General features: G+C 38.2%; 1 protein-coding gene and 1 pseudogene across 1 annotated transcript in view; both read left to right on the top strand.

The window, feature by feature from the left end:
• ZPLD1 (zona pellucida like domain containing 1) overlaps positions 1-25,087 on the top strand; it is a 78,548-nt gene that overhangs the window by 6,343 nt on the left and 47,118 nt on the right. The window lies entirely within an intron of this gene.
• On the top strand, positions 15,797-18,701 carry LOC139031091 (endogenous retrovirus group K member 8 Env polyprotein-like; annotated as a pseudogene).

Genomic DNA, 25,087 nt, shown 5'->3' with positions numbered 1-25,087 from the left:
GATTCTTGAAAGGCTGAATGGAGTTGGAAAGAAGAGTTTTCCAAACAAAGTCAGCAAAGCGAGCAAAACTATAGATGTGTAAAATAACTTCTAATTTTTGGGAACTATGTAAAGTCTAGAGTGGGTTGGTTGGTTGGATGTGGGAGTTTAAAGACCTGAAGTTGGGCAGGTGAGTAGGAAAAGGTATTAGAAATGATGACGGAATTTGAGCAGGTGCATATGATCAGAGCAGTCCATTTGTAGGATTCATCAGCCTTGTGAAGTGTCATGATTATTTGAGGAAACATTAAAATCCTGCTTCACTTGACTAGAGAAGAACCACAAGAGGATAAGTCTCCTAGTGAGAAAGAAGCTTCCCTGTTTCTCTTCCTATAAATGTTTTGCTTCTGATAATATCTCTCACTTTATTTCTCAGAACTATATCAAAGCAACCATAGTTGAACCTTAACTCATTTTCTATAGTTTCATAAATATATTATGTTGCTGACTGGCTGACTCTTGTGGACAAAAGCTGCATTGGTGAAGCATCAAGTGGCACTGTCCTTCTTTGGAGGTTCTGTTTTCAGATGCCTGTTGCAGAGCCATGGTGAAGAAAAAAAATAATCTGCTTACCAATAAAAAATAGACAACTGTAAATGAAATCTCAACTGTAGCAAAACCTTGTTCTTCTGTCTCAGTGGTTCTTAATTTTGGATGCTACATGCATGCTAAGTCACTTCAGTCGTGTCTGACTCTTTGCAACCCCGTGAACTATAGCCCGCCAGGCTCCTCTGTCCATGGGGTTCTCCAGGCAAGAATACTGGAGTGGATTGCCATGCCCTCCTCCAGGGGATCTTCCCAACCCAGGTATTGAACCCGAGTCTCTTACATTTCCTGCATTGACTGGTTCTTTACCACTAGCACCACCTGGGAGGGATACATACTCATTAGAATTACTGGAGGGAGAGATCTGGGTTTCTGTATTTCTTAAAACTCCCTAGGTTAATGCAGGCAGCTCTGCTATGGATACAGAAAATTAACCTCATACTTTGGCTTTGCAATGATTTATTTTTAGATTTTTTTCATTGTAAACAAATGTTCTTTTCATTAAAAGTTAAAATGACTTTTTTTTTTTTTTAGCCTACGCCAACTTTAAAAGAGTAGCTTTCTGGTTACAAGTGTAACATAACAAGAGGGAACTAGTCTATAATTTCTTACATGATTCCCAAGTTGGATGAGGCTCATGTATGTCACAGAGAAATAACTAGAGATTTGAACATGAAACTTTGAACAATGGTACTTATATTTTCAGAAAGTCTTATTGTGTGCTGCCCATTTCTGTGGTCAAGTGGTTCATGTGGCTGGTGAGTGTGCTGCAATGAAGCAGGGCTGAGTTTAATCTTCCTATGGCTCATTCCATCTTCTTAGGCACAGATTATATTCTCTGGTCTAGACAGCACCTTTGAAATTGTGGGGTTTTCTTGCTAAAATGCTGGAGAAAATTGTACAGTGCTACTGTGGTTTTATTGACATGAATTCATTCCTATAAAGAGTCACTAAAAATACCAGCCCTAATCTTTTGTTTGGGCTTCCCAGGGGACTCAGTGGTAAAGAATCCATCTGCCAGTGCAGGAAACATAAGAGATGTGAGTTCAATTCCTGGGTCAGGAAGATCCCCTGGAGAAGGGAATTCTAGTATTCTTGCCTGGAAAATCCCATGGGCACAAGAGCTTGGTGGGCTGCAGTCCATGGGTTCGAGAAGAGTTGGATACGACTTAGCAACTAAGCAACAACAATTTTTTGTTTACTCACCAGATAGATATTAATTATCTAATTCTGTGCAAGAGGCTGCCTTTTCTCCCCACTCTATCAAGAAACAGAAAGGCAAAGAGGGTTCAGTCTTCATTCTCTATGTATTTACAACATTGTACCAATGAGCAAAAGAGGACTATCATTACACTATCATTACAAATTGTCTTCTCTCCAGCCCCTTGAATATCTTTCAATTGTTTTTCTCTTTTCTAGTATCAGTGATCCCTTTGTGAAAAATTTCCTCTAGTACTAATTGCTGTCTAGTTATCTTCCTCTCTTTCTCCTTAAATTCAGAAACTTCCTTGTATAAGTATTTATCCCCTCTACTTCCTTAATATATATTTATAACATTAATCCTCTAAGACACAAATAATGACTATAATTTAGCTTTGAGTCCTTACTCAGAACATGGACTATGTTTTCTTGTGAACAGTTGAGGCTGGGGATGCTGTTTTCGTTTTGCTTGCTTCTTTTGTTTGGCCAATTGAAACATGTTTGTGGATAGGGAACCATGGGTACCATGTTTCTACATTTAGTCTTTAGCCTCTTACGTTTCTAATTTTAGTACCTTTAGACTCATGTTTCTAAACTCCTGAGTTTCAAACCTCTTACTATAACTCATAGTCAGACATTTTGCATTGTGGTCTAGTAAACACACATCCATCCATACATGTACAGCACATATACATTTTACAAAAATAGTCTATCCACTCCATCCTATACTATCCCATATATAGTATGGGGTATACACTATGTTGTATATAGTATGGGATATATACGGCAACACTGTTGTTGTTCCTGACCCACTAATATACTACCGCAGTAATTATTTCAAACGGTTTTTCTAATCTAAACCCACAATTTTCAGCACAGCCTTTGGGTTATAGAATTCTTCTAAATGGGTCAGATAAACTCAAGGGATATTCAGATAGCTTGAAAGCAAAGCTGTTCTTTGTTCCATTGCTTTGATTTCTGTTTGTGAAGGCAGTTAATTTATTTAGATTTTCAAATACCACAAGAAGGAGAAAATGAGATCATTTTAATGTTTTTGAAAGATCTGTTTCCTACTTTTCTTTAAATCCCATTTATATTTTATGGAGTCCTTCAATGAATGGACCACAGTAAACACCCACTGAAATTCACTTAGCAATTAAGCATGTATTGCTGGATGACACTTTCTGTGTAATTCTTTGGGTCAGAGACATTTGTCATGATAAGCCTTGGTTTTCATGCTGTTAAGAGAGGTGTGGTCTCCTCACCTCCGAAGATCTATGTTTAAACTTGCCAAAGGTACTAGCTACAATGAAACACTGTCTGGAACCTCGTCCACTTAAATAATGCATCCTTTTGCTCACCTTTGACCTCTGCTCACCTCCTTCCCCTCACTCACTTTTGTTTGAGAGTGACCCTGAGGGCAGTTCACTTTGTTTCTTGTGACCCACAGCTGTCTCCAGAACTTTCCTGGTTCTTCAGATTCCAGGATCCATTTTGGTTTGTGAGAGAGAGCTGCAAAGTTGTATTTAAAATTATGTCTTCATTCCTAACCCTGGATATTGCTGGGCTATAATTTTATTGGAATTGTGTTCATCTCATCTAAAATACAAAAGCTCATAAGCTGTCTTCTTAAGAAGTGATAATTCTCCTCCCCTTCAAAACTCTCATTCTCTAATATTGTGACATCATTGACTCATCCTGTAAATGTTAGATTGACTTCTGCCTCCCCCCACCACTTCCAACTTTCCTTAATAAAAGATGAAATGTCCTTTTTCAAAGGTTCTGTAACCCAGCTTTAGGCCATCACTTAGATCATGTAGGTCATTATTTTACAGATAACAAGAAAGACCAAGAGAAGCAAAATGAGTTCCTCCTTATCACAGTTAGAGAATATGTAACCAATAGTTCCCTTAATTTGAGTTTTTATTAAGATAAATTGCAAATAAAAAGATATTGAAATAACAGGATAATCTGTAATATTTTTACTGTATTTCCTACATATACAAACTTTTTTTTAATGAGTCATTTTAAAACAAAAATACTGCCTTTCCTTGAAAGTCAAGATTAATGCTTAATATTTTCTCTTAATTATGATTTTCAGAGTAAGGATTTGATATAATAATCACTTCCAGTGATTGATGACTAACCTTTTAAATTCATAAAACAGAAACAATGTGGTGCTTATTGAAATGTTTAAATAGAAAGAGTTAAATTTTAGATTTTCCTGGCTTTAACATCAATTCTTAAGTAATGCTTTTGTGTGTATATTCTACTATAGTTACAACTAGCTAAAACTTTGCTGGATCTCATTTCATTATGTCCCAAAGTGTAGTACTTTGTGGATGCAATTTTGTTAGCAGATAACTGAGTTAGAGATATTAGAAATTATTACTATGAAAGCTGCTTTTATTTACCTCCTTTTATATTACATATTACAAGCATGCACTGCCTAGCAAAAAATTAACCACTTGGCATCAATTCCTACATCTAAAAAACAAAAGCAGCTCTGTTCTCTATGATGTATTCCTCAGAGTGATGTCATGAAGGTTAATATTACAATCCCCCCAAATAGTTCAACATGACAGAAAAATTATGAATGTTAATGAGAACAGGGTTGAAAATGTATTTGAGGCAGAATAAAGCACTGTTATAAATTACCAGCACTCTATTTTATTTTGTGATTATTGTTTCCTAAAAGCCTTTGAGACCTTTGAGAAACAAACAAAGATATAGACTCAAGGAGAAATAAATAAAAGTGTAAAACCAATAGCAGCTTATTTTCATGTAATTTTAATTTTACCACTTTTGTCTGTGGAGGTACAGTGCAATTCAAAAGGCTATTGCCTTTTTAAACATTATTGAGATTAGACTGAGAGACCTCTTATGGTTTTATTTCTTATAAAATGACAAGAGATAGATATGAGGATGTTCTAGATGAAATATTTGCCACTTCATTGATGGCCGTGGACAGAGTGAAAAGGCAGTAGAGAATCTCTAAATCCTCCTGATATGGTAAAGCCTAAATTCTGATAAGGGAAGTGATTTTAAAAAGAAGGCTCCAGGGAACTGGTCACTATATTCTCCTATAGTTGTTAAAATGTTATACATTCATTGGCTCTTTATAACTGGAAGTCATCTCACTCATTTCTACCCAAAACACTTCAGTTCACACATGAAGTAACTGAGGGTAAGGCACATTAAGTGACTTCCCCGAGACCACAATTAGTGATGAAACGGGAACTGGAGCCCAAGCCTATGGTTATATTTATTCGAAGGTATATTAGTGTAGCATAAATGTCACATTATATGAATTAATGGGTAACGTGAAAACAGAAATATCTCCATAAGCCTCTAGAAGGAAGTTGTTGGGAGGCCCAGCCTATAATTTATGATGATACAACCATGTTTTTTCCTAAAAAAGCTTTCATTGCCCCAAGATCAAAAAGATAGTCTCCCAGGTCACAAGAAATCTTTCATTATCCCAAGGTCGTAAGGATGTTCTATATAAATTAGCCTCCAGAAGTCTTAATCCTGATAATGTAATTTATGAAACTGAAATGTCTCCCTTTTTATTAAAAACTTTCAGAGGGCAGAAACACATATTTAGAATGTATATTCTGTGCATTTGGTGAAGTTGCATCAAACTGGCATTTATCATCAACAAATTCAACTATATAGTCTTGGAGAAAAAAGAAAGCAGAATTAATTTAGGAAGCATGTGCAGTCTCCCTGTTATTCCAGTCAACATATTTATTTTTTATTTTATGTAAGTGTGAGAGAAACAACATCAAACTGATTTCCCTCACTTGATCTTAGTTCCCCTGTAACTCTGAGTGTAAACATCTCAAGGTCTGGTATATGATTTTAGCATTTTAAGGATATGATTCTATTTTGATTCTTATCATGGCTTCTGAAGCAAAGCAACCATTTACTTAGTGTTTAGTGTGAGATTTTCTTGATGTCCTGTTTTAAGTAATTGAAAATTATATTCTGAAATTTTTAAGGATTAATAAGTAATTAAAACTATAAATGATCAAACTTAGCTATTCTTGAAGATTTCAAGCTCAAATTCTTACTATTTATCTGTAAGTATAAGCAGACTTTAATAGTCATTTTTAATGGGACTTTGAGTAATATTTGATTTTATATGCAAGTAGTTAATTGGTGTACAAATAGGAGGTTGAATATACTAGTTTTTTATAAAACACAAGTTAATATGTTTGAAGGAGTTTAATTATCTTCTATAATAATCCATCTATAAAGTATTTAGTGCTTATAATAGATTTTAAAACTTATTCAATCTTACATTTTCTTAAATATCTCAATAATATGGAGAAGGCAATGGCAACCCACTCCAGTGCTCTTACCTGGAAAATCCCATGGACGGAGCAGCCTGGTGGCTGCAGTCCATGGGGTCGCTCAGAGTCGGACATGACCGAGCGACTTCACTTTCCCTTTTCACTTTCATGCATTGGAGAAGGAAATGGCAACCCACTCCAGTGTTCTTGCCTGGAGAATCCCAAGGACGGGAGAGCCTGGTGGGCTGCTGTCTATGGGGTCGCACAGAGTCGGACACGACTGACGTGACTTAGCAGCAGCAGCAGCATGTCAATTTTACATTAAAAGTCTAAAATGTTTCCTCAGTTACACATCTCAAAAAAAAAAAAAAGACAACCTATTAGTTACATAGAGCAAATTCTCTAACACATTTGAATTATTAAGAATACCAACATGTATAGATTCTATAGCATGAAAAAAATGATTCTCTTTTATCATCTTTAACATTTCTATGCCTATGTAATCCTGGGGTTAATAGATGCTAACACACTTGGAAAGCAATTATCTTCTAATTGAAATTGCTTATTAGCCAGAGGCTTTGACTGAAACAATGGGTAGATTCTTAATAGTAATCACCTTACAGCATAACCTTATTTACAGTCTTTACAAGGACTTGATAAATTAGGGAGGAATTACTGTACCCCACATGACTCATCCAGCCCATATAATCCACATTTCTAATGTGCTGTAGATTCATGTTACCTATTACTCAGATTTTCTTTCTACAGTCTCAGTCATGCAGCTCTTCTTTCTTTGGCAAGGCCCTCCTGAAAATAATTTTTAAAAAATTAATTGTTATTGGAGTATTGTTTTACAGTGTTGGGTTAGTTTCTACTCTATAGCAGAATGAATCAGCCGTACGTATACATATCTCCCACTCTTTTGGGCTTCCTTCCCATTCAAGGGACGATGACCACAGTGCCTTAAGTAGAGTTCCCTGTGATACACAGTATGTTCTCACTAGCTGTATATTTTATACACAGTATCAATAGTGTATATATTTGATTAAATTTTATATTTATGGACTCGAGCTATTTGAATGAATTTCATCTATTGTATTTCTGACTTGGAGACAATCTTGCATTTTCTCACATTGTTTTGATCTGGTAGGAACATCGGATTCTTACCAATGTAAAGTGCTGCAAAACAGTCAGATTTTCTATATTACAAGAGACTAAAGGGCTATCATAATCTAAATGCAAAGCATAAACCTTTGCATTTAGTTATATTACCTCTTTCATCTCTTTTTTTGGATCTTGGACTAGGGAAATATAAAAAGTATATTTAGGACCTAAAGTCAGTTATTTAACCATCCTGTACTTCAATTTCCTCAACTTTAAAATGGGGGCAGTTATACTACTTGCTTCATAAGTTTTCAGTGGGAATTTAAATAGTATTTAGTAACTATTAAATAATGGTTATGATGAATTTGGGTAAACTCCGGAAGTTGGTGATGGACAAGGAGGCCTGGCATGCTGCGGGTCATGGGGTTGCAAAGAGTCAGACACAACTGAGCTACTGAATTGAACTGAACTGAATGGTTATCAGTAGTAATTATTAAACAAATAAATGATAAAAATTGATAAAGAACTTGATGAACAATTTCTTGTCTAAGTGGCTTCTTACACTTTTGGGAGAAAGCTTCCAGAGTGAGCTTTGTCAAAGTCAGATCAGCATTCAGTATTGCTAACTACTGGTAGGATTTTAGGCAAACTAAAATCTCCCCTCGTGGTTCAAACAGTAAAGAATCTGCCTGCGATGCAGGAAGCCCAGGTTCAATCCCTGGGTCGGGAAGATCCCCTGGAGAGGGAATGGCAACCTGCTCCAGTATTCTTGCCTGGCAAATTCCATGTACAGAGGAGCCTGGTGGGCTACAGTCCATGGGGTCACACAGAGTCAGATGAGACCGAGCATGCACTCATGTAGCAACATAGCAAGATCTCTTTGGGTTTTAGAAAATGCAGATGTCAGAAAAATGATCTCCAAGGAGTTTTCTGGGCTTCCCTGGTGGCTCAGATGGTAAAGCATCTGCCTGCAATGTGGGAGACCCAGGTTTGATCCCTGGGTCGGGAAGATCCCCTGGAAAAGGAAATGGCAACCCATTCCAGTACTCTTGCCTGGAAAATTCCACGGATGGAGGAGCCTGGTAGGCTACAGTCCATGGGATCACAAAGAGTCGGACATGACTGAGCAACTTCACTTTCACTTTTCAAGGAATTTTCCAGTTCTAAGGCTTTATGGTGTTACAGGAGAGATGTAAGTTCCCAATAAATGGATAAATATCAAAGTCAATTGAACAGCATAATATATTTGATAAATGAATGTTACAAAAATCATCCCATGACGTACACTCACAGTGTGCTGAAAGGAACAGAATCCTGGGAGGAGAATGGCCAGGAACATTGCTGCTTGCTGACATCATTTGCTACTTGGCCTCTGGCATTCAGCCTGCCCAGTCATGCACACTGCTTATCTTGCCCACTTCTGCTTTCCAAATGAGAGTTAATCTCAATGCTAAGGTCTCATGTGGCCATCAAGCTCTGTCTCCATAGAGATCGAAGAGGAGCTTTTTGACAAATCACCTGCAGCCATGGAGATTGTAGAGCTGTCCTCAGATTGATTTGTTTTCTCAAGACAGAATTGGAAACTCAAATATTACGTTACAGACACTGTGTCTCCATGCCGCTATACACCCATGTCTTTCCTCGCTATCTGTCTGTTTTGTTGGCTATTTCCGTCATAATGCAGCAAGGCTAACCATGTGGGCATGGTACCAGCTCTTATTGCTGTCTGATTCCCCATGGGTTTTGGATGGTTATGTGCATAGTGAGGGGACATTTAAATGACTTTTGTGTGTTGCACAGTCAGGAAAACAACCTTTCCACACCAGCTCTTTTGATCTCTCAAAAAAACAACCATCATAATACAAGCAGATGTTTGAATGGGCAAAAATAAACCCAGGTGGCTCCAGTCTACCCCAGGAGCTTCATACAACTCCACTGGCTCATCCAGGTTTGTCATTCTCCTGATCTTAGTGGGCACATTTATCACATTTCAAGTAGGCCTGAGTTCCAACCACAAAATTTAAACAAACAAAAAATCCCTTTCTACCAGAATGGTAAAGGGTCACTGTGAGAGTTGGAGGGAAAAGGCAAGGAAAATCAGTTTCTTCCACAGAAAAAATCAAAGAGAACGGTCTATGTCATAGAGCATTAGCAGCTCTGGAGCAAAAGATGTACTTGACTTTAGTTTGAACCTGCTCCAGTGTTAAAATACAGATAGAAACAAAATGTAAATACTTAGCAGGTTGCCAAATATATTCATAGCAAATTGGAAGAGAGAATAACTCAGGAGGGAAGCAGAATCAGAAAAGTGTCCACAAAGGAGGCATTTGACCTAGAGAAAAAGAGCATTTGAGCAGAAGGGAATGCATATGAGAAAAAGAAAGCAAACACAAGTGTTCTGGAAGTTGTGACAAGAGCAAATGCTGGACTGTGTGAAGTTGGGGTGGATAAGGAAGAGGTAAAATAAGGTAATAGGTAACATTGTAGTCTGATAGAGAAATGATGAGAAACTTAAACAAAGATGTCAGATTGCAGATGGGCTTCCCTGGTGTTCAGATGATAAAGAATCTGTCTGCAATGAAGGAGACCCAGGTTTGATCCCTGGGTTGGGAAGCTCCCCTGGAGAAGGAAATAGCAACCCCCTCCAGTATTGAGAACTGGAGAACTCTATGCTTGGAGAACTCTATGGACAGAGGAACTTGGCGGGCTACAGTTCATGGAGTCGCAGAGTCGGACACGCCATAGTGACTAACACGTTTACACTTTCAAGGGTGCAGATGACAGGAGTGAAGCCTTTGGCATCTATGTGAGGAGGAGCATCAATAAAGTTACAAATAACTGTAGTTGGAGTTACTGAGTCAAATATAGGGCTAAAAAACAGGAAAAAAATGTGATTGGGTGAAAAGTTTTGTGTGTATTGCATCAGATATACACATAGAACTTGGATACAGAATGCTTCGACTGGTAATACAGGTCTGAATGTTAGGAGAGAGAGAAGGGCTGAGAATCTGATGACAAGAGAGGTATAGGGACTGGAACTTGAAATTTCTATAAAGTTGGGAATTTCAAGCATAGACAGATTAGGAGTGTGATTAGTATGGTAGTAACTGAGCAATCATCAATGAAGGAGAAACAGGAGTATATAGGGCATGAACGCTAGGGCAGGACAGTGTTTCACAGGGTGTGTAAACAACACTGCAAATGTCACAAAGAATCACAGAGTTGTGTGAGAAAGAGCTTGGTGGATTTGGTCATTAGAGGGTTCCTAGAATAAATAGAAGAGTAATTTGAGCAGAAATAAAGGAACAAGGAAACTCCCAGGGGAGAGTGGACAAGAGTTAGTGAACTAGAGATTTAGAACGAACTAATTTTTGAAACAAGTTTCCAGGTAAGGAGACGAACAGTAGGGCAGTAGCTTTGTCATTTGAGAAGGAGGCTGTAGGGGAGCGGGAACAGCCAGATGAAAGGAGACCATGAAGTGTGCGACAGGTGTCAGTTCTAACCAACACACCTTTGATTATCTCTTTGCAGAAGTTTTGGAAGAGGAAGTGCCTCAAGTACTCTAGATTAGGGCCTTGACTTCCATTTCTCCAATTACCCCTTTTAGCTGTTATAACTGCTAGAATCCTTGAGCACTGTTCCCTGGATGTGACGTTGTATCTTCCACCCAGGCCTAAGGAAAGGGACACATTGCGGTTTTTCCACATACCCATAGGCCAGATGTGTCAACCAGTCTGTTAATATGTTGGAGTACCTAAAGAAAACTTTTAAAAAGGAAAAATTAAAATAAAAAAGTAAATAAAAAGTAGTAAATTATTTTGTACATTAGTTACTTTAAAAATATTTGTTCTGGCATTGGTAAGGGCATTTAGTCCTATGTGTCATCATGTGGTCCTATTTGCCTTAGCATGTAATGCTTGTCTGTTTGCTCCTTGGGTAGCAGCATTGCCCTTGCTATGTCCACCGTGGCTGGCATCTCTCACATCTTCTCTGTCGACTTTAACACAAACTCTAGGCTTCCAACCTCTTTAGTCTTCCAACTCTAGTTCTTAAAGCCAAGATATTGAGAACCAAAATCTTCTTTGTCTCTAGTAGTCAAAAACTATGTAGTTTTCCCTACTTTGAGTTAAAATAAGACTTTTTGTGCCAGGAGCTGGAACACGAGATCCCACCCATGACAAGGTCGTGAGGAGGAGGCCTGACAAGCAAGGCAGACCAGGACTTCAGGGATTTTGAAAAGCTGCCCCGGCGCCCACCTTAAAGATGATCTCTGTCTTTCTGATGCTTGCTATATTAGACTACTCCCTAATTTCTGTGACACAGGCAGAAGGCCTTTCCCGATCTCTCTCCAAACAGAATCAACCTAGAACTTTAATCAATATGTCCCCCAAGATGGTGGTATCCTATAAGATTATCCAGGATGAAAGGAGTGTTTCAATTTAGACCCCTTTGCTGGCATTCTAGCCTGCTTGGCAAATGCATACTAATGCACATGACTGCTCACAACACCTTAATCATACACAACATAGAGAACCTGATCACATAAAGTCCCTAATAGGCACAGAGCCCTTTAGGAGGTGAGGAAGCCTTATTAGAGAACACAAAAATATTATTTTAAAAGTGGTTATAGTTAAAGATTTAGAAAAATGAGTTCAGAATTGTTAATTTTAACCAGGAATGCTAAACAGGGGCTGCCTCACCGGAGCTGCAGAGTCTTTGTGTGGTAAACCTTTTAGATAATAATAATTCTGCCAAAGGACTGACCTTTGTGTTCATTAAAGAATAGATTAAGGAAAACAGCTTTGCATTCACCTAGGTCATAAAATGTCAATAGGACCCATGGCCAGAAGGTAACATACAAGATTCTCACAAAGAAGTATGCAGAAAACACCCTGGTTTTGTGAAGGATAAGCTGATATAATATTAAACTATCTTCCCCTTAAAAATGTACTAACTTAGAATATCAAAGCTACGGTAAAAAATAAAGATTGGCCAGACTCTGCTGCACCCCCCCCCTCTGGTCTCTCTCTCTCTCTGTCTCTCTCTCTCTGTCTCTCTCTCTGTCTCTGTCTCTGTCTCTGTCTCTCTCTCTCTCTCTCTCGCCGATGCCGTTCATCCTGAGGGTACCCCTGGATCCTGCCAAGGCTGGACCCCGGCAAGTGGCGCCATGAACAGGGAACCCGAAGGTAATCCCCCCCATAGTCTTCGGGATGGCTAGGACCCCACTGCATAAGATAGGTAGGGTGAGGGAAGTGGGTAGGCTTCGGGTTTATTCCTTAGGACCCCACTAGGGCGCTACAGGCCCCGCTGCATAAGAAAGGTAGGGTAAGGAAGGTGGGTAGGTTTAAGGTTCCTTCTTTTCTAAGATTAAGATCCTCTCCTTTTTCTTCTTCTAATTAGGAACAAAAATGGGTAACAGTGAGTTAAAGGAAAGACAGCTTTTTATTGGGATTATATTGCGACTATTAAATAAAAGAAGTACTAAAGTAAAAAGACCAGTGTCCAATCTTTTTCCACATTTGTCCAGGAGCAATGTCCTTATTTTCCAGAAGAGAGCAGTTCTCCTGAGTTCCTTTTCCCTCCTGCCCTCCACTCGGGTGCCCTTTCCAATGAGATCTCTTGCTTTGTCAGCACATGTGTCTCCTCGGACAGTTCATTTATAAGAGCTCCGTTACGGGCCCTGGAAAGGGTCCCCCTTCCTGCAACTGGTGGGGACTCTTCTTCGCTGAGACTGACATCCTGACCACTCGGGGTACTCAGAGGCCAGCTTGCCTGCCAATGGACCAGACCCAGCGGCCGCAACTGGGACCCTTTTGTCCCTGGTCTCCTCCTGACGTGGACAACTGGCCAGAGTGCCCCGACTGGTGAGGAACAAGAGACTTTATTGAACTTGCTCCCCTTCTCTCTCTCCTTCCTCTCCTTAGCCCTTCCTATCCTTCCCGTTTTTCTAGTCCCCCGGTCCTGGACGCAGGAATCTGGTCAAAGGGCCTCAGTTTGCGCTGAGGATTGGAGACTGACCACCTCCTCTTGGCAGAGAACTCGAATTCTGGTTTCTGGTAGGGCCGAGTTCCAGTCCTCCCTTCTCTGGAAGCCCAGGGAAAAGTCCCGTAACGCCTGGGTGTCTGCAGGGGGCAGGAGACGTCTGTAAGTCCTCCCCCTTTGCCCCCCTCTCCCGCCTCCTCCCCCTCCTTCTTTCAACCTGGCTTCCTTTCCTCCTTTTGAAATCTTTGAAGACATCTGAAGTTCTGTGTCTCTATAGAAGGTTTTCTGAGAGACTGCGTTCTTGTATTTAAGGGAGTGTCTGATGAGGACTGCCAGGTTTATATGTGTGTTTTTTAACTCTGTGTTCTGTGTTGTGATTTTTGATGGCCATTTTGCTTTGTCTGGCCACCGTTTGGTTTAGACCTGCCACCATTTTGTTAGAACTTGATTTTCTTTCCCTGTGCTTGAGACCAGGGCTCTCAGGAACACTTATCTAGACCGTCTCTAACTCCTGAGACTGAGAGAAAATGGAAAAAGCCTTTAAAATTTTTATTTATTTCAACTTTTTTATAAGCTAGTAAATTTTATATTGTAATATCTAATTCATGACCAAACTTTAAAAAATGAAGCTAGATCTTGCACTGTGTCTGTCTAAATATGTCTTGGTATGTCTTTGTCTCTGGGTAATATTTATTAGGTTAATTTGTAAATGAGCTCTATTTAATTGGCTTAAAGAAAGGTAAGCGCTTACAAATCAAATAATTCTAAATTAAACAATAAATTCCAGGTTCAGGTGAACTGGGAAACATTCAGTATTAAATACCTGATATTAATGTTTGTTGACCTATCTAATATAGACATGTCTTAGAGTAATTAACATCAAGTAAAATATTTTCATTATGCCTAGGTTTATTATGAGTTAAATATTGTTATATTGTAATATCTGTTACAAGTTTGTCAGCAAGGAAAGTACCTCAAGTAAAGAAACTTCAAAAAAAAAAAAAAATGTAAATGAGATAGGAGCTTTTAGATAAACTATTTAAAATCATCATACTTTAGAAATGTCTCTCTAAAACAGTCCCTTTAGATTTTGGTAACCAGAATTTCTAGGGTTGTGCTAAATTAAGTGACTGATTTGTTGAATAGCTAGATCATTAAAAAAAAAAAAAGATTCTGAAACATTCATTACTGAACACTAATTTCCTCTTACAGAGAAACTAGAGATTTTGGACTATTAATGAATAATGTTTGATGCCATCCTGAGATGTTCGCTAAAATTTTTTTAGAAATTGTCACTGGTATTTATGTTCACCAATCTGTAGAATGATAATATAAAAGTCAATTCTTGGTTGCTTAAGGAAAGTAAGATGTGTGTGTTCAGTAAAGAAGGTATGAGGAATGAAGTTACATTTTATGAAGGAAAAAGGAAGTAAGTCTGACTTATAGTTGGCTGTTCCAGGATGGGAGAACAAATGGGTACAGAAAGTGATAAAAATGTTTTATAGAAACTAGACCCCAGGGAAAGAGTTTTGTGTATAAATAAAAGTTTTCTTGAGATGTTGAACTGCCTTTGAAAATGGATTTTAAGTTTCTTTACCTCTGAAGTGATCTGTTCTATGTTTACCTTTAAAATATTCTTTTTTACTTTGGCTAAGTAAATACATTCTTTCACAGTGATCTATATGATTCTACCTTACAGAGGACTATAAACCCTTTTGATATTTATTGACAAAACTGCCTAAATAGCTTGACTTCTAGCTGACTTTGGGATGCTTCAGAGGGCCCCTGAGACATCCCAAAGAGCTATTAAACTACCTGAGTTCATTTGACATGTTAAATTGCATGGGAAATATTGTTGGAGGAGTGATAAATCTTCTCAGGTTATATTGTATGGTTGATGTTACTTATATAGATATCCTAAAAATTATGTGAAATTCATAAAAATCTGATATGTCCTGGTAAAATGTTGTCAGTTATAATTTTAGTTATCATGTTAAAGTGTTACAAGTCACAGCAATGACCAGGCTACTTTGTCAATTACAATTTAATTAGATTTTAAACATGCCTTGTATGGTTTCACTCTCATGCCTTTAAAAAAATACTGCTAGTTCTTCAAGATTTATAAAAAAGACTTTTCTAAGATTAACTGATAAATTTTGTTTGTTTGCTATCTGGTAAATTGGTAACAGACTGAAATTTAGTCTACTCTCTATGTTAAGAGAACAAAGTTTTCTTAGAATGAATCTTTCAATAACAGATTATGAATTTCTTTGCCTTTAAGTGATTTATATTTGTTTTTAAAATCTTTTGTTACTTTAGTAAAGTAAATAAGTGCTATTTAAGATTATGGTACGTGTAAAAGCTCATTTTGCTTCTCAAAAATAACCTCTCACTGTTAGACTTGTGCTATCCTAATGTCCTTAAAACATGGCAACAATCTACTCCTAAATCGAAAAATTAGAAATGGGTGAACGATAGCTGAAAATCAAAGAGTCAGGGCTATGGAAAATCCAAGACGGCCGCTTGGCTTTTCCCAGCTCCCTGACAAACCTCATTTTTATTTGATGGGTTAAAGCCTTCCCTGGCTACAGGGTTAATGTATCCATAATAAAAAAAATCACTAAATATTAAGTTTTGTAAATTGCTAAACTAAGTTTCTAGTTTTGTTATTTAAGGTTTAGTGTTTACTAAGACTCACTTCTGAGATAGTTCCTTGTTATGTTATATTGCTAACAGATTTAATTAAGTTATTAAAAAAAAACACTCTACGTTTGTTTCTAAAGCTTATCTCAGTGATCTATCTTTGGATGAAGATCAGATGTCTCATGACCTGCAACCAAGATATCCTGTGCGGGCAACTCAACAAGCCTCCATACCCACAAGGGGGCAAATTAAGTCGCTGTGCCGTCAAGCGCAGGGAATAGCTTCTCTGCAGGGATCTTCAGCCTCCCCTAAAAGGTTTTTATAGCTATGCTTGCTTCACTTTCTTGCCAGGTAAATGCTACCTCTTCTACATCAGAAAAATACTGGGCATATTTCCCTGACCCCCCCACCTTCCAAGTAGTTACTTGGAACAATGACCCTATACGGGTCAACACAAACCAGCCTCATCTCTTGGGAGGATCCTATACTTCTGATAATAAAGATCACTATCCCATTAATATTAACTGTACTTTTAGGGGATTAACAGATGATCTTCCCCTTTGCCTTAACTTCCCAAGAAATCTTATCACTCCCTCCCAGAAAGCAATTTTGACAGATTCTCCAACATCAAAATTTTCAGATAAAACAGGAGATCGGCTGGTTTGGATATTACAGGCCCCTATGCCTGGGGGTCCTTGACTCCTGTAAATCTTTATTCCTCAACGCTCCACCAAAATATCCAAATTGTATTGATGTTGCTCCTTCAGACGTCATATGGAAAACTATAGACAACCGCCTTGGATACCTGGTATGGAAATCTTGTACTTATAATTCAAAAATAGATTATAGAATACCGGGAGGCGGAAACTATTCGGTACAAGACTGGAGCAATCCAAATCCAAGTCAGGATCCAGGATCTGTTCCTGACTATGTCAATAGGTTTAGCAATTGGAAAAATGATTCCCTCCCTTGGCCATTGGTGGCCAGCAGATGGCGCTATAGTCAATTTGTTCCCCCCATGTTGTCCTATACAACTAAGGGGAAAACTTTTTGGCGACCAGAAATTCGGAGAGCCCTTGCTGCCACCTCCCTTGTTACTCTATCTCGGCCGGAGAACGATTCCACCTATTCTGTACTGGCTTCTTTACCCTCCCCTTACGTTTTTTTGTTCACTAATAACTCTAAAAAGCTTCATATACAGATGAACTATTCAGGTGGACCAAATATAGTCAGTCTACTGTGAACAGTGCATGCTCTCGTCCTGCCTAACCTCTCAGTATAATATTTGTTCCTTCGTGGTGCTGCGACGCCCACCTTACCTGATGGTGCCCGTCGCAGTGAGTACCTATTGGTATAACAATTACGGTCTAGCCGTTCTGCAACAACTGCAAGATTTAATGTGATCCCGACGGCTTGTAGGACGACTTACCTTTGGGATTTCAGCCTTAATAATCGCAATTACCTCTGTCACTGTGGCAGCGATATCATTGACTCAACAGGTACATATTGCTCAATATATCAATGATATGTCAAAATATGTTTCTTTAGCTCTAGCTACGCAAGAGATTATAGATAGGAAATTAGAATTAGAAGTAGACGCACTAGAAGTGGTCATGCATATTGGAACTGAATTACAGGCCTTAAAAGTAAAGTTAGCATTATCCTGTCACGCCGACTATCAGTGGATTGTGTAACACCCCTAAAAGTAAATGATACAGACTATAATTGGGAAAAATCGCATTTCAGGTGTATGGAATAGCTCCAGCATTAGTTTAGATCTTGGAAAGCTTCACGGTCAGATAAACACCTTAGAATATTCCCGTCTGGACTTTACTGCTGCAGGGGCTGCTAATGACTTTTTTCATACCTTTTCTAACTTTATTACTGGAAAAAATATCCTATCAACTATCCTCAGTTATGCTACTGTGGCAGCCCTAGTCCTACTTCTCATTATAATCCTTCCTTGTATTGTCAGAACTGTCCGGCAGAATACTCAGAAGCTCGAGACTGAGATCCATCTGGCTGTCTTAAAAAATAAAAAAGGGGGAGATGTCGGGAGCCGGAACACGAGATCCCACCCATGACAAGGTCGTGAGGAGACGACCTGACAAGCAAGGCAGATCGGGACCGCAGGGATTTCAAAAAGCTGCCCCGGTGCTCACCTTAAAGATGATCTCTGTCTTTCTGATGCTTGCTATGTTAGACTACTCCCTAATTTCTGTGACACAGGCAGAAGGCCTTCCCCGATCTCTCTCCAAACAGAATCAACTTAGAACTTTAATTAATATGTCTGCCAGACGGCGGCATCCTATAAGATTATTCAGGATGAAAGGAGTGTTTCAATTTAGACCCCTTTGCTGGCATTCTAGCCTGCTTGGCAAATGCGTACTAATGCACATGACTGCTCACAACACCTTAATCATAAACAGCATAAAGAACCTGATCACACAAAGGGCCCCAATAGGCACAGAGCCCTTCGGGGGTGAGGAAGCCCTACTAGGGAACAAAAAAATATGATTCTAAAAGTGGTTATAGTTAAAGATTTAGAAAAATAAGAGTTCAGAATTGTTAATTTTAACTAGGAATGCTAAACAGGGGCTGCCTCACCAGAGCTGCAGAGTTTTTGTGTGGTAAACCTTTTAGATAAATTTAACTGATAATTCTGCCGAAGGACTGACCTTTGTGTTCATTAAAGAATAGATTAAGGAAAACAGCATTGCATCACCTAGGTCATAAAATGTCAATAGGCCCCATGGCCAGAAGATAACATACAAGATTCTCACAAAGAAGTATGCAGAAAACACCTTGGTTTCGGGAAGGATATGCTGATGTAATATTAAACTATCTTCCCCTTAAAAATGTACTAACTTAGAATATCAAAGCTGCGGTAAAAAATGAAGATTGGCCAGACTCTGCTGCCCACCCCCCCCCCCCCCCCCCGGTCTCTCTCTCTCTCTCTCTCTCTCTCTCTCTCTCTCTCTCTCTCTCTCTCTCCCCGACGCCGTTCATCCTGAGGGTACCCCTGGATCCTGCCGAGGCTGGACCCCGGCATCTTTGGAAGTCAGAGTTAGCCAATATTTTTCTTGTAATATAGGTTCTATTCTCATCTTCCTAAACGGGTCGAGAACTGTGGGGCAACAGAGAGGATTGGCAGGAAACTCACTCAAAATATTGTCATATTACTCAGGAATCCTGCATGAAGACGGGGGACTTGAGGAATGTCAAGAATAATTTTGACTATATGAGGGAGGACTCATATATGACTATATGAGCTAAAGATCATAACTGATCACTAGAGTGCTATCCCTCTGAATGTGTAAGAAATAGTCTCCTGTAAATACATACTATATACTTTCTTGAGTCACTCCTTGACTTTTCTCCATAGCACTTACCAAATATATTTTAATGTATGCCATTATTGACTTTCCCCTCTGTAGTTTTTAAACTCTATGAGGGTAAAGACCATGTTTGTTTTGTTCAACGCTGGATTAATTCCCAGTACCTCGAGTCTAACATAGAAACTGCTTATAAAAATTTTTGTAATGAATAAATAAATGAAAGAATTAACCAAGGAATACCAAATAGTGGAGTACAGATAGAAAGGGGCTCTTCATTCTTATGCAAAAGTGCACCAAAGTATTAAGTAATCTTTATTGCTATTGGTACCCATATAAACACTGTTGATTTTTTGGAGGTAGGTTGATGTTCAGCCAGAATATATTAGCATGGTGTCCCTTCTCTTTGGCTGATTCCTGTGCTCTGCCTGCTCATATGTATTTTGTATGTCACCTCTATTGATAAATATTGTCATTCTGAAACGATCACACTAATAGTCAATTGTTTAGTTAATTGAGGGAAATGAGCATTTAAGATAAATAGCTAAATTATCACTTTATTATTGATTTGTTATTATATTTCATGAAAGGATAAAGAAAATCAATATACTAATATATATCTTCAAAGCTGCTTCAGAATAATAAAATATATGCATATCTTAAAAATTAACATAAAATTATTTAAAAAAGAGTTTTTAGAGTGACTTAGTTCAATCTGTCAATACCCCCAGAACTAAGGTACAGAATAAATGTTCTAAACTAAACACTGTAGATCATTTAAATGCTACAGACTTCTTGAGAAAACCCTCAACAAAAAGACAAATGAGAAATGCGAGCAAAGGGAAATAAATGAACACTCACTTTGTGTCAGAGAAAATTGGAGTAGGTTTTACTCTAAGGAGCAGCTTTCAGCATTCATATTTCCTCATGGTATACATTAAGATCTCTAGTCATAAAGTTTCTGAATGTCTTCTTGATGACTAAACCTGTTTCGTTTTTTGTTTGAGGCGTTATTCAGGAAGCACACAGTGGATTTTATTTTTTGCTTAGCAAGACAAGAATGTTCTATGTTAAGGAATGTATATACAAAATTATATACTTGTAGAAATACATTTCTGATGAAAGTTTTATATTTTCATTTCCCTTTTATTATATATGTTGTCTCTAACGTCTCAGTGCAACACAGAAATAAAGAACATAGAGCTTCAGTCTAGACAGCTGATCAGAAAACAGATTACTGCTTTATAGTATTCTTCAAACAGTATTGTCTCCAGCGTGGTAAAACTGGTGATTTTGGAGGGTGAGCTAATATGTCTTTCTTCTAGAGGCAAGACCATGTAACACTGTAAAGCCTGACTGAGAAGGACAGCTGCCTACCTGTACAAGTACAGTGCCTCTTTGCCTCGGGTCTTACCTGGGTCCCATTGACTCCTTTGAAGGCTGACATAGGACTCTACTCTTTTGATTTTAACTTTTTGATCTCTATTTAAATCAAAAGAATAGAGTCCTATGTTAGCTTTCAAAGGAGCCAGTGGGACCCAGGTCTCTATAAAATAACACATTTCTTCTCCCTTTCTCTGCAAACTCTTCCATCTATTTGTAGTCAATTAAAGCTTAATCAACTTTTTCTGATCTTTTCTGAGGAACAGGCGTGGATATGTACCGTAGAAGCACCAGAAAAGAGGTGAAGCCCCCTGTAGGGAACAGCGAATCTGTGCAGGTCAGTAAGTGCAGAGGAAGGCTGAGTGGATTAGGGTGATCACCAATGTCTAAGAGCCAATTTCATATTTTTGTGAATCTGTATGATTAAACAATTTGCTGTGGTTTGCTAAAAAAAATTCATATCTTAGATTGATGATTAAATATTTGAAGAAATGATTTTTGGTTTAAATTTTCTATTTTTTCCTAACTAGAAATATACTATATTTCTAGTATAAAGGCAATAAAATTAAAGAAGTATGAAACTTTGATGAATTGTTTCTGCAAAAGTTATTTCTCAAGAGTCAATAAAGTGCTTTTGAACAGATTCACTTTTTCTCAGGTCACAGGAGTGCTATTTAATAAATTACTTTTCTTGGGTGCCAAGAGCCACCTTTATTCATCTGAAAAGGTTAATGCAGCTGTTCAAAGTGTCCAAGTTGTTCTCAGAGAATAATTTATGCACTGAAACTGTTTTGTTTAGGAAATTCCTAAAGAGAAAAAAAAAAGTTCAATACCAATTAAACAAGTAGTTATAGTAGTTCATAGCTGAAGTTGTTTTTTCCTCCTGAGCTCCATTTATGTGGATTGATTTATATCCCTGACCACGTAAAATTTTAGAATTCCCTCTCTTTCACCCCAGGATTTCCTATCTTTCCTTTTATTTAATTTTTTCCCATAGTACTTATTATAAATATACTGTGTTTCACATACAGATTTTGTTTTCTTCTGGCTTCCTTCACTAGAATGTAAGTTCTTTGCAAATAACTTTTTTTCTGATTGCATTACCTCAGTTTCCTTGGACAGTACTATGAACATGTAAACATTCAATAAATGAATGTAGGAATAAATCAGTATTGATCAAATTTACCAAGTAATTGCCAGATTTCCATTTGATGTACCATTGAAAGCATAATTTACCTGTCTCATGATTAGAAAATATAGTAAGAAAACATGGTTAGAAAAGTGCTTTAAAAAACATTCTGATACATAGTCAGCCCTTAACACTCACTGGTACTATCATTAAATCAATTCTTGAAAAGAATACTATTTTTTAATGTACTCATTGCCTAGATGAAATAGAGTCATGAAAATTAAGTAGATATTAAACATATTTGCCTCAATCATCTGAATCCTTTAGTTCAAAGCATATTTTAAGAATACATTATTAATATAATTTACTTTCTGAAAAGTAACAAGACTTAATTAAATTTATTTAACAAACTCCAATTAAATCAAACAGAGTATTATAATAATTCCAAAGATTAAGCTTGGTTTTGAATTGTGCCCTGCCATTTACTAGGTCTGTGACCCTGGGCAAGTCAATTAAAAACCTTAGGCTTCAGTTTCCACATGTGTAACATGGGTGAAAATTAAATCTATGTCAGTAGTTTAATATTAAACATAGCACAGTACCTGACACAACAATTCTTGATAAAAGGAAGATCAAAAAAATATATTAAATGTATAAAATCTAATGAAAAATGTGACAAATCTGTCTCAATTTACATAAAATTAAGTGAGAATTAAAAGTGAAATTATATTTTTCTGACCCCAAGTTTAAGCAAATAAATCAGAAATTCACATTTTGGAAGAAATGATCATTTTCAAAAGAACTTAATATAGGAAATACTAACATTTGATGCAAATCACAGCATATGACTTCCTTTGTATTGCTAAGTATAAAACACAGAACCTCTTAGTACCAGTTTAAGGATGCAGGTGTTCTTTTAAAATCAACACTTTTAAATTCCTGAAAAGCCAACATTATATATACAATCCTCTCCCTTCCCTATCTCAATCAATTTAAACTTATGGAGGTACTGAGTTAGAAAGATGTTCAAAAAGCTTGTGATACATGTCTTCAAGGTCATTGTTATCTAAGAATGTGTTACAAATATTTTGTTATATGGGCCATGTTAGGCAGTCTTGTACAACATTTTTAACGCCAAAGTAGGGGCATTGGATGCTACACTTAGTTATGGTGGAGAAGATGGGAATGGTTTCTGCTCAGGTTCTCTACAGAGATTGTTGGAGCCACAGTGGGAAAACAAGCCTTTCAGGTCATCCCACAGTAGACCACAGACCCTGGGTGCTACCTTGCGATATAAAGCTTAATGATGTTCTGTGAGCCAGATCGAGTCGAGTACATATGTCTATAATTGTCCCGGAGCTGAGGAGCCTGAGCAAATAGGACATTGTGCTCTAATGAGTGTAGAGTCTCAACATTGTCTTCAAATCCCAAGCAACCCCATTTCAGAAAAGAACTTTAGAAGCTGTGACAAGTAACATCTCCAAGCTTGCTACCATTGTGAGCTGATACTCAAGTTTCCTCTGTACAAAGGAAATGATGGTGACAAGGTTGAGGATGGGAATGTACAAGAAAATAGTTCATCTTTTTTTTTTTTAACTTGTGGATGGAATATAAAGAGCCTCTCAAAGTCTTGCAAATGCCATGAGCACTGCTAATGTTACAGGGATCAGAATGTGGATACTGCCTACATGAAAGATGTGGGTGTCCTTCAAAGTTCCCCTGCTTAATGTACCTTAATATTAAAACGCAGACCAGTACAAATAACGTTATGTATATAATAATGTGATTCAACTAATCAGGGCTGTTCCTAGGCCAGGGCCACCTGAGTGTCATGCAGTCTAGCACAGAAGAAGGAGGCTTAGCCCAAGGAACACAGGCCCTGGCACTACCCCTCTCCATTGGATTGAGAAAACCTTCCATATGTCCAGACTACGCTATTGATAGCTTATGGTGAATGATGTCAGATTCGTGATCTCCAAGGAAGATTTAGTTTTGGGACTAGGGGCCAGGCTTGAATACTCAGAGCTTTTGTGTGGCCGAAGTTTTATTACAGTGAAAAATGACAATGAAGAGCAATGAGAGTGCCCCACTTGCTAGTCTCGTCAACACCTTACATATTTTTACCAGACCCACCCTCTCAACATACATCTTAAATTAACAAGATTAGAACTAACAATGTGAATGTGAAGTCTCTCAGTCGTGTCCAACTCTTTGTGACCCCATGGACTATAGCCTACCAGGCTCCTCCATCCATGGGATTTTCCAGGCAAGAGCACTGGAGTGGCTTGCCATTTCCTTCTCCAGAACTAACAATAGAAAGGTCTTACCAGACCACCTCAGTTGAGTTCGGTTCAGTTGCTCAGTTGTGTCCAACTCTTTGTGACCCCATGAATCGCAGCACGCCAGGCCTCCCTGTCCATCACCAACTCCCGGAGTTGACTCAAACTCAAGTTCATCAAGTCGGTGATGCCATCCAGTCATCTCATCCTCTGTCGTCCCCTTCTTCTCCCACCCCCAACCCCTCCCAGCATCAGGGTCTTTTCCAATGAGTCAACTGTTCGCATCAGGTGGCCAAAGTACTGGAGTTTCAGCTTCAGCATCAGTCCTTCCAATGAACACCCAGGACTGATCTCCTTCAGGATGGACTGGTTGGATCTCCTTGCAGTCCAAGGGACTCTCAAGAGTCTTCTCCAACACCAGACCACCTACTCCCACATAAAGTAACAGAATTAGTCAGAAGGTTCCTGCTAAGAAGGAGAAACATGTCCTTAAGCAAGACACACTGTTGTTATATAATTAGCACAGAGCTTAAGGGAAAACATACTCGAGCAATATGAATTGTTATGTTGTGTAATCATTATCTCTGGGCTTAAAGGAGATAAATTTATGTCTTATGTGACTAAGACAAAACAGGTAGAAAAAAAGTTTGCCCTTTTCTCCAGCTCCAGAGCCCTGGGCCCTTTCCTCCTTGGGGGCCCTTATCAACCTGCCTAAGAATTAACTCTGTCATTTGTCCCTTTTGTGTTTGAGTTTATAAAGTCTTATGATCATCATCTTGATTTTCAAATGTTAAATCTAGAGGATGCCTGAGGGGGGACTTGAATCTGCATCTGCTGAAATGAAAATCAATGGATTTTCTGTTAAAGCAAGCTGCCTTCTACCTCTACCTTCTACTTTTCAAAAAATTATTAAGTTTTAATCTCTATGACAGGCTGTAAGTCTTGTTCAAAGTATAGGGCTACATCTTTTAGACAACCTCAGATCTGATCTAAAGTTGTAAAGCAAAGACTTTACTAAACTGCTGTTAGTGGGCTGTTTCAAGTAACATGTGTTTCTTAACCATTTTCGGTAAACATAGATGTGTCCAGTAGCCTGTAATAATAATTCTCAATTCTTCCACAAAGAGAACCTCCTCTCTGATTTTAAAA

The sequence above is a fragment of the Odocoileus virginianus genome, chromosome 25, assembly GCF_023699985.2.
Source record: "Odocoileus virginianus isolate 20LAN1187 ecotype Illinois chromosome 25, Ovbor_1.2, whole genome shotgun sequence".
Classification (NCBI taxonomy): Eukaryota; Metazoa; Chordata; class Mammalia; order Artiodactyla; family Cervidae; genus Odocoileus; species Odocoileus virginianus.
The sequence above is the reverse complement of the archived record's forward strand: the minus strand, read 5'-3'. Positions and strand labels throughout refer to the sequence as shown.